Source organism: Otolemur garnettii, unplaced genomic scaffold, assembly GCF_000181295.1.
Source record: "Otolemur garnettii isolate 467f Iridium unplaced genomic scaffold, OtoGar3 scaffold00137, whole genome shotgun sequence".
NCBI classification, from domain to species: Eukaryota; Metazoa; Chordata; class Mammalia; order Primates; family Galagidae; genus Otolemur; species Otolemur garnettii.
Genome location: NW_003852532.1, coordinates 2,930,111 through 2,941,377, shown reverse-complemented (window position 1 = coordinate 2,941,377; position 11,267 = coordinate 2,930,111). Strand labels below are relative to the sequence as shown.

Sequence of the window (11,267 nt, the reverse complement as noted above, 5' to 3'; positions counted from 1 at the left end):
GTTCTTGGCTGGCTTTGAAACTGGAGAAAGGAGGACATGGGCCTGGGAATGGCAGAGGCCTCTAGAAGCTGGAAAAGGCCAGGGAACAGTTTCACTAGAGCCTCCAGAAGCAACAAACCTGTGGATACCTTGATTTAGCTCAGAGAGACCCATTCTGGACTTCTGACTGCTAGAAATATAATGTAATAAATGTGTTGTTTTAAGCCACTAAATCTGCAATAATTTGTTACAGAAGAAATAAGAAGTTAATACAACCTGCCAAATGAGATGCTGTGAAACAAATAGAGTATATAGGTAGATATAATGCTGCAATAATCAAACATGTTCGCGGGTATTATAGCTTTATTTTAATAGCTACCTAAATATGAATCATAATGGGAAGAATAGATGAATAATGTATATTTACATCGATATGCTACTTAGTACTTAAAATAAGCCAGAGATACAGGTATCCACATATTTCATTCCTCAAATCATCATGTTGAATGATCAAAACAACTTAATACAATAGTAAATTAATTTTCATACCATTTATGAAATTTGTTTATTAAATCCGGAGACACAATACATATATTGTACATGGTGCTTACATTTAGTAAAAATAGGGTTGCTGGCCAGATGCGGAGGGAAAGAGCTATAAGTAGCCTCTGAGAGGCGGCGGAGCCTGCGACCACTGAGCCACCCCAGCCGCCGCCGTCGTCCCACCCCCATGGCGGCCACCAAGGACACTCATGAGGACCACGATACCTCCACTGAGAACGCAGATGAGTCCAACCATGTCCCATAGTTTGAGCCAATAGTTTCTCTTCCTGAGCAAGAAATTAAAACGCTGGAGGAAGATGAAGAGGAGCTTTTTAAAATGCGTGCAAAGCTATTCCGATTTGCTTCTGAGAACGATCTTCCAGAATGGAAGGAACGAGGCACTGGTGACGTCAAGTTCCTTAAGCACAAGGAGAAAGGGACCATCCGCTTCCTCATGAGGAGTGACAAGACCCTGAAGATCTGCGCCAACCACTACATCACACCGATGGTGGAGCTGAAGCCTAATGACTCAGTGACCGTGCCTGGGTCTGGAACACCCACTCCGACTTCGCTGACGAGTGTCCCAAGCCGGAGCTGTTGGCCATCTGCTTCCTAAATGCTGAAAATGCACAGACAAAACAAAGTTTGAAGAATGCAGGAAAGAGATCAAAAAGAGAGGAAAGAAAGCAGGATCAGGCAAAAACGATAATGCCGAAAAAGTAGCTGAAAAGCTGGAAGCTCTTTCAGTGAAGGAGACCAAGGAGGAAGCTGAGGAGAAGCGATAAACCGTCTTATTTCCATTTCCTTTCTTTTTTCTTTTTAAAATTTTGCTCTGCCCCTCCTTTTCGGTATTTTTCTTATGTTTTGTTTTTGCAAGGGACATTATATAAAGAACTGAATTCCAACATTAAGGTTGGAGTTTTTTTCTAAGTTTTTGTCCTGTTGAAGACAACTTCAGAAAATCCATTCCCCAGTCATGAAAATGTACTGTGCTAACTTTCTTTTCCATAGTGGAAACAATTATTTATAGTCATCAAAAATAGCAAATAAAAAAACCCATTTGGAGCCTGGGGAAAAAAATAGGGTTGCTACTGAGAAGAAAGATCAGTACACAAGACTGAGGAGGATTCCAAAGATAATTTCATATATATGTGAAACCGTTTAGTATTATGGATTTTAAATCCTAAAAGCAATGTACATGGAAAAAAATTATGATAGAAAAATAGAAGGAAGGGAGAGAGGGACGGAGGAGAAAGGAATGTTGGAAATAATGTTTTGAGACCAAACTCCCTGAGATTAAACTGGAACATGACTCTACTGTGTAAATTTAGGCAAATTACTTGAGTTCTCTGAGTTTTAGTTTTCTTTGCCTGAAAAAAAAATGTAATAATTTATTTTCCAATTGTTGGAATGAGTAGAAGACATAATTTATGGAGAGTGAAGAACAAAAATGAAAGCTTAGCAGATAGTAGGGACTTAATATTATTTCTTCCTTCTCCAACATTGAGCCCTACTAGGATGGATTCCTCTGGGTATTTCTTCTATCAGAGGGAGGAGGAGAATGAACACTAAGCCCAGCCCAAGAACTTATTAACCTGATTCACAGAGACATCCAGGTTACTGGACTTTATTATTTTTTTATTTTTTATTTCAGACTATTAAGGTGATGCAAATGTTTTGGTTACATTAATTGTTTTTGTGTGGTTCGAGTCAAAGTTGTAAGTGTGCCCATCACACGGACAGGGTCTACCCCTCCCCTCCTGCTTCCATTCCATTGAGTTTAACGTACACATGGGTGTTGATTGATTAGTTCCAATTTAATCCTGAGTACATGTGTTATTTGTTTTTCCATTGTTGAAAATCATCACTTACAGGAATGATCTCCAATTCCACCCAGGCTATTACAAAAGATAGTTCATCTTCTTTTCTCATGGCTGAGCAGTACTCAGTGGTATCCCTATACTTCACATTTACCTTATAACAATCAATTTAGGAAGATGCTGATCCAAGCTGTGTAAGTTTAGGGAGACTAGCAGTGAAGGACAAGGGATTTGTTCAGCTCTGCCTGTTCTGTGTATCCCCCCTTAGCAATCGTACTGTGCATCCCTTATGGACGAGACGCACCTGACCCAGGAACTGGGCTCTCATGGCAGCACGGACCTACACATGACGGCATCCTGAACCCTTTTAGCTGTGTTGGGAGGACAGTTGAGCTTCCAAGTTCTGATCTTTATTCTTTCAGCCTTATTAGCCCCACATATTGGTCTACTCCTCAGCTCCTTTTCAGTGGACTAAAATATTTTACCTTCACATGTAAGGTTTTGATAAATTATATCATATTATTCTATTTAGTGCTGAAGGAAAAGTTGTTTTCATCTGTCTTGCCTTCCTTCCTCAAAGATGTAGGAAACTTTTGTAATGGTCAGAAACTGGGATCAATAGCTCTAATCTTTTGTCTAATAGATGTCCTAGAACCCCTAAATACACCATTTTCATTTGGCTATGCTAATTAATTCAGAGATGGAGGTGTGGCCTCCGGGGCTGTTGAAATGTTCCTTGGATTTCTAGAATAGAAGACCCTATTACACTATACTTGACTATGGAATAATAAAGGCACTACACTTATGACAGTCATCTCATTACTAAGAAGAGCTTGCAATTAAGCCACAATGGAGAAAAAAAGAGACAACAAGTGGCAATAGACTGGTCTAAAAACTCAATGACCCTCTGTATCAAGGTATAATTGACCAGATCCTTTCCTGGACTTTTTAATTATGTAAGACAGTTAGTTATTTTTTCTTTAATATAACTTTAATAGGGATTAAAGTAACTATTACTTTACTATTATTAAAGTAACTATTACTATTACTAAAGTAACTGTAACTTTGAAATGTAAATGGGGTTCACGTCCTTCCTTTTAAAATATGACAATATGTTATTAGCCTGGTTGGAAGAGGGCCTTTTGGGGCTTAGGGATTCTTCCCAGTTGTACTGAATGAGGTCTAGTTAACACCTGAACTCTCACTTGGGCCCTAATTTAGCTTATGCCATCCCTTGTTTCTTCTCTGAGGCTGAATCTTGCTTTCCATAATCCCTAATTCCTGGAGAGTTGAAGGGAAGTTTGCTGCATATAGACAGATATATTTTGTTTTCCAAATCAGCAGTCAGTGGGAGCTGTTAATGATATGCTGTGGTTGACATATTGAACTTTCAGGTACCTCTAACTGTCTGAAGCTTTCCTGAATTTGCATCATCCTGAGACCATTGTTTCTTGGATAATTTGATTGTCATTCCCCAAGTAATAGACAGGAATTTGGAGGCCTCTCAGCTTGGGTGGGTAAAAGGACTCATGGTGTGAATGCAGGAACAAGCTGATGCTCAGCTAAAAAGGATAGGAACTGAGAAAAAGCTGTGCAACCAGGTGAAATAGCACCATGAAACTTGACTAAAAAGCACATGGTCTAAATAATTGTGGAAACAGTTGACCACAGAAGGAAGAAGCAGGAAGCAAAAACTGTTCAAAGCCAATGGAACACTGATAGGGACACAGTAGCCCAGGCAAATGTCAAGAATATCAAGGAGGACCCCAAGACTTACCCTGCAGGGTTCTGTATCAGCTCACTCCCTGTTTCAACTTCAAGTGGTTTAGCTGTATTGTCAGTGTCGTCTAGTATCAATTCTGTATCAGCCAGAACAGGCTACATTGATGGCTATTCCCACTTGGCCCTCTAGATCTAGACTTTATACTGGTCTTCACTACTGTGTGACTTTGGGTGGGAGTGAGGACGCTTTAGGTCATTATCTGCATCACTGGATTGAGATTATAAGGTAAAAGAAAAGTGGCATCAGGATTACTCCCCTTCAGGTTAATCAGTTGGCTGGACTCCTCTTCTGAAGGCCACTGCTCTTGCTGGGCCTGCTCTACACAACTTACTCTCCAGGGTCTGGTAATTAACTCTCACCTTCTTACCTGTTCAGGTCTGGTGTCATGACTTCCCAGTGTTATAACCTCAGGCTCCTGTATTCCTACTGATCAGGTTCCCTAACCTCTGATGACCAAAATTTTCTAAGTGCTCCCTTCTTTTAAATCTCAGAACCAACTGGCTTGAATGGCTTCCTTTTAGGACTCCAACTGATTTGGTTATGATTTAATAGTGCACAGTCTCCAAATCTTTGTGGTGTCCCATGACAAAGCTTATTTCTTTTCTAGGCCACCTATCCCACAGGTGTGTGCAGAAAGCTTTGTCCACCCCTGTTGCTCAGAATCTCAGGCTTCCGCTTAGCTCCTACTTCAATGAGAGGCTGAGCAGCAGGAAGATTGTGGCTACTGACGTACAGACCCTTCTATTTGTGCCTACATCATGTGGCATGTGCTACTTTTGCTTAGAGTTCAAACATCAAAGGGGCAAAAATATCACCCAAAAAAGCAGCCAAAAGGGGGACAGTGAAAGAGTTTAACGATAACAAATTGTTCAAATGTGTTTTTTTGAAGCATACATTTGTGATGAAAGGAAAATAAACATTATAACTTGTGTTAACTTCATATATGTAAACAGATAACAGAACATACACAGAATAAGATGCTGTTTATACTCAAGCAAATAGATCTGTTAGTGTAATAACAACAACAATTTAGCCTAAAAGGACAAAATAAGTTTACAGACAAATACATAACTGAAAGATACATTGTCTTCAAGCCAGTTTGTGAGCCTTCCAGATCTAGTCAGCTGCCCCAGCTCTCACCCAGGAGATGGCCATTTGCCTTGCTCCTCTCTGGGGCTTAATACCACACTCGTCACCTTGCAGCTGCCTCCTCTTCTACCATATCAAACGGTCTTATCTCCTGGGTGACACAGGGGCTTCAGTGTGACTTGTCTTGCACCCTCACTGTATGAGGTAAAGCAGCTCTAGCTTTTTAACTTAACTCAATGTGACCCAATGGGATGTATCACAGCTCTAGGTTCCCCAGAAGCTACCTAAAGGGCCAGTTAGCAAAATGCAGACTAGTGAGGGAGGAAACACCACGTGAAATGATCCTGGACAAAAGAAAGGGTCTGGAAAGAGTGTGTGAATAGAATGCTTTCCCTCCTCTCCTGGCAATTCTGAGATGCTAGCATATAGATTCTCAGAAGTTATTTATAAGATTAAGCAGCCAGCTGTATTTCCTCTGAACCTGGGCCGGGTCAGTAACAAAACTTCAAACTTTACCTGCCCTCTTCACTGCCTCACTTCTTTTACCCTCACTCTTGATGTCCTGCTATTGAACTGCCTTTCTCAATGCAGTGTTTATACACAAATTCTGCGACCTTTGGAACCCAGACTCAGAAACTAGTATTAGGTATACACATAGAGAGATGGAAATTTGGGGGTAGATTTCCTACCTGTCAAAAGAAAGACCTAACTGTTTACAAGTGATAAGTAGGGTGATAAAAATCCTTGCAATACCATGCTAACACAATTATTAAAAATTTTAGCTTAATTAGTAGAATTTAGGTATATTTAACTTTTTGGCCATCATTTAATTTCACATTCTTTTTGGCTATAATATACTTTTGTCCTGTTACAGTTTAGTTTTCATTTTTCTACCACTTATATTTTCATATATGTCTATGAAAGTTCCTGCTCAAGAACTTTTTTTATGACAGACATGTACTCTATTAAAAGTCAGAAGAAATTTTGAAGTATTATGATATCTATGGATAAGACTCTATTTAATCATATTCCGAGAGAAAATGTCAATGGTTAATGCACATGCTCCAAAAAAATCTTCTACATTTTATTTTAAAACAATAATTATTCTTATGCTGATTTTACAGCTCCCAATTGCATTTTGTGGCCCAAATCTGGCTGCTTAAACTCATGCGGACAGACAGATCTAGATTTCCTGGTAGAATACTTCTTACGCTTCTGTTCTGAATCAGGCCTAACTCCTTTGGGAATCAAAGAAAAAGTAAGAATGTTTTTGGTAGCAACTGGAATCAGCAGAAAGTCTGATCTAAAATGGCTCAAACAAATGGGGGTTATTTGTCTCATACAGTAAGTTTGGAGACAATCAGTTACTGGAGCTGGTTTGCTTATGGGGGTTATTTGTCTCATACAGTAAGTTTGGAGACAATCAGTTACTGGAGCTGGTTTGCTTATAGAGGGCCCCTCTCCCCGTTGTTGTCATCCCTAACATGTTGACGATGGGTCCATATGTTTATTAGTTTACCGGGATGGCCATAACAAAGTACCACACAGACTGGGTGGACTAAAGGACAGAAATTTATTTTCTCATGGTTCTGGAGGGTAGAAGTCTAATGTCAAGACGTCGGCAGTGTTGGTTTTATCATCACGTGGTCTTGCCTCTGTGTGTGCGTGTGTGTGTCCTAATCTTCTTCTCAAGGGAAGACACCAATCAGATTGGGTTAGAGCCCAGTCATTTTAATCTAATTATCTCTTTAAAACTTCTATATATAAATACAATCACTTTCTGAGAGTTTATGACTTCGACATATGAATGGGACAGGGAGAATCCAGTCCATAGCACTGTGGCTATCACTTTGTGGTCTTTAGATATTGCCACAGCTCTACAACCCACATTTGCTATAACAACAGAAAGAAAAGAGAGGTTCAGCGCCTCTGGCTCAAGCAGCTAAGGTGCCAGCCACATACACCTAAGGTGGCAGGTTCGAATCCAGCCCGGGCCCGCCAAACAACAATAATGGCTGCAACCCAAAAATAGCCAGGCGTTGTTGTGGGTGCCTGTGGTCCCAGCTACTTGGGAGGCTGAGACAGGAGACTCGCTTGAGCCCAGGAGTTAGAAGTTGCTGTGAGCAGTGAAGCCATAGCACTCTACCCAGGGGGACAGCTTGAGGCTCTGTCTCAAAAAAAAAAAAAGAAAAAAAGAAAAGAGAAAGGAACTGAATTTTTAACCTTTATTCTCTCTGAGAAGAAAAACAAAAGCTGCCCACATCACCATTTCTCCCTCCTATGCCCAATCCATGTACCAAAGGCTTGAACTGTGCCACCCGGTCACCTCTAGCTTTGAGAGAGGCTTGACACAGGACAGGAGGTTTCAGTTTCTGAGGCACAGAGGATAGTTGAAAACAGGTTTGGGGCCATTCAATCTGCAGAGTCTGTTCCAGAGAATTTAGTAGAAAAATTAACACATGTATATTTATTGACCCACTACTAATGACAGATACTATCCGAGCACTCAAGATATGTGAGTAAACACAACAGAGGCCAGCCTTCACAGAATTTACAGTATTCTGTAGAGGACAGACAAGCAAGTAGATGATTAGAGTGCTGCATGAAGATTACCAGTGTATCAACAGCAGTGGGTACCACAGAAACTCACCGGATAGCCAGCAACCTTAGTCCTAGAAAGCCGTCGGGGCCCCCCCAAATGTGACAGCCATGTTTTTTCTTTCTTTAATATGTAATAAATAAGTAATTTCATATGTACTTTGCATAGGTATTTAGGCAGTAAGTAAATTGATGTGCCGAAATCACCAAGCACAGGATTTGGTACAAAGTAATTAAAATGTGTATATAATTATTTATAGCTTTTTTTTGTTTATCTTTTGTTTACTGTCATAATAGAAAACCCTTTTGTACTTCTTAAAATACATGAGGCACTATTTGAAGGTTTACTTTGACTCTTAAATTCCTTAGAATAATTAACAGAGTTAGATCTTACTATTGTCCCCATTCAGTAGAAGAAGAAATCCAGACATTGAAAAATTAAGAGATTTAGTCAAAGTCATGTAGCTCTTAAAAGACAAAGCTGGTATGTGAGTCAGCCAGTTCAGCTCCGAAGTTCATGCTCTTACCTACCTCTCACCAGGACTCCCATCGCTACACTCTGCCTCCACTATGAGGGCTGTTAAGAACACAACTTCTTTCCTGGTGTCTGAATTTCTATCTCTGGCCATTACCTGCTACTGTGCTACTTTAAAAAAAAAGGTAAATACTTCAAAGTAAGACCATGAGTAATTATTTTCTACTGAAATAGTAGAAATGGAGAAAGCTCTGTAAAGTCCACTAGCACATAAAATGCCACCGTTTCCGATGACTGTTCATTTCCTCCACTATGTTTTCTCTTCTTCTGAGACGTGACATAAACTGAATATTGTTAATATTCAGATCACTTGGATACCAGATTTGGGAAATTATTACTTTTTCCCCTGGGAAATGAAATGTGGAGGTTTTGTTTTTACATAGCAACTTTTTTTTTCTGTTTCTATTTATTGTTTTGTTTTATTTTTATCCAAGCTTTACATGGTGACTACTTAGTCTTTTGTTGTAGAATGTAACTGAAGGAAGCATATTCACTAGCTATAATGTGGCTTTTACTTTAATTTTCCAATGACATACAATACAGATTTAGTAAAACTTCAATTTTATTTCACTTTATTCTGACTGGAAGAAGAGTCTGTCAAGGTATCATGTGCAAAAGAATACATTGGAGAAAAGGAGAGGACTTCTCCTTGGTTTTCAGGTCTAACATCAACTTAAAATGTCTGTGGGTTGTATTATTATTATTTGAATCAATTTCTATGCTTGGCAAAGGCAGCAAACTCACTAACCTGAAGTATGGTTATTTTTATGTAAATGTTAGTGTTTATAAAATATTGTAACTCAAATTTTTCCTTGCAACCAAAGATAGCATTAGCAAGTTTGTAACTCTGGATTTTATTTTATTTATTTATTTATTTTTGTTTAGCAGGCCTAGGCCAGGTTTGAACCCACCAGCCCTGGAGCATGTGGCTGGTGCTCAAACCACTGAGCATGGGCACCCAGCCATTAACTCTGGACTTAAATCTTTCTTCTACCTACTAATATTATTTAGTCCTCTTGGGTGAGTATTTTTGCAAAATTGTGTTTATTTCTTTATTTTCAATTGATAGGCAAGATTTTCATTGCTCTCTCACCATTTATACTGATTGGAGTTTTATGGAATTAATGAAATACAAAGGAACAGTGTCAAGAATTATCAAAGTCCCTGATAATTCCCAAGGGTGTATTCTTTAATTTTGTTTGTTATTGTGTTATTATCTCTGTTTTACTTTGACAACAGCAGCAAGTAATCCTTAAGTTGTCTGTGAGAAAGTATGATTTCTATTAAAATTGCAATTGATTCTGTATAATATCTACATTTTCAAGTAGACTTTCCCAGCTTTCTCTTGGCAATGCCTATTTATATTTTAGAGTCTGTATGGACTTAGCACTTGAAGTGAATTGAGTTTTGTTACATTTTAATTTTCTCAATACTGTGATGGTATAAATGAACTAATCTCTGACATGTCCCATCCTTGCCTTTAAGCCCTGAGAAACAAAAATGTTATTGTGTTTACAGTAATTGCAGAATTCTAGCCCTATTCCTGTCTAACAGTGCTACCTTGGAGGTCTCTTGGTCTCTCTGGCCCTTAGCTTTCTCATCTCAACATGGTGATGGCTGTCCCTGTTGTGGCTGTCACTGTATGGCTCTGGGGGTCAAATGAGATAAAGTAAGCCCTGATTTTCAAAATGGACAGCAAAGAATCCTGGGAAGATACGATGGTAAAGTAGAGGTACAGAATTCTTGGGGAAAGGTGCTGTTCTTCCAACAGCAACAATTTCACTGAAAGATTTTGGGGAGAAAAATAAAATAATTTTATATTAAAATCAAATGTTATGACTTTTAATTCACATAAAGGCATTTCCATTTATGGCATGGAATTCAAAATGTGCATGAATGTTTAAGATAAAATGCTTAAAAGTGACAGTGAAAGAGTACCACCCCCAGCACTGAAGCTCCCTTTTCCTTCTTTCTTCCCCTGGACTCCTTACCTTCCAACCAAGCTTGTATGTTTGTTTTTCTCTACTGCTAAAGGGATTTGACTTGAGAAATAAGCATATAATTGTGCTTAACTATGCATAAAATGGCATTTAAACATGGCATATTAATGTCACCTTTGGTCTTTCTGAAATCATTTGCAATATCTTGAAAATCCCTTCACCTAATTCAAGTTGCCATCTTTTCTTTTGTGGATCACTGCAACTGCCTTGCGGCTGACCCACTGTGTCCATTAGGGTCTTTTTCAATTCTCAAGTGAATTAGTGTTTTGGAAACTCTAATCCACTTCTGGCAATTTCCCACTCCACCCAGCTCTGCTTTCTATTTTTCTTGGAATAAGGAGGAAATTTTTCACACATCTTATGTCCTCCACAGCCTATTCCCCACCACTCCCCAATTCTCCCTGCTCCTATGGGTCTCACTCTCTTTCCATCCCTAGTAATGTTCACACTTTCTCTTGCTGTAGGCCTTTTGCCCAAACTGCCTGCTCTTTGAAAGGTCTACTTTCCTCTCTTCAACTAGTGGCTTATCCTCTTGCTTGAGATCTTTTATGAAAAAGCAAACTGCCTAGATTACTCTTTCCCTACCCTCCCTGGGTAGGTAAAAGTAAGGTGACCATATTTTAACACTGCTAAAGCGGGATGCCATGGGGGGGGTGGGGCCTGACAACAATGCAAACTTTGATGAGCAGTTCTTGATAATCAGTTCTCAACAATTATTTGTTATTATTGAAGTTTAACATTATAAAATTAACAAAAATAATATAAAACTCATATCCTGGCAAAATAGGCATATGGCAGCCAAAAACCGTATATTCCCTTCCTGTTTTCCTGTGTTCTCTAGCTTGTCCTGCATTCTTTCCAAAAATTGGGACTTTTTAAAAATGCCGTGGGACCTGGACAAATGTTAAAAATCAGGACTG

The 11,267-nt window shown here is 39.2% G+C and overlaps 1 pseudogene across 1 annotated transcript; it reads left to right on the top strand.

Annotated features, from left to right (window-relative positions):
* Positions 1-645: 645 nt before the first annotated feature.
* On the top strand, positions 646-1,307 carry LOC100955479 (annotated as a pseudogene). Its single transcript, XR_002775424.1, has one exon. The product of XR_002775424.1 is annotated as a ran-specific GTPase-activating protein pseudogene (transcript).
* The last annotated feature ends 9,960 nt before the right edge of the window (positions 1,308-11,267 follow it).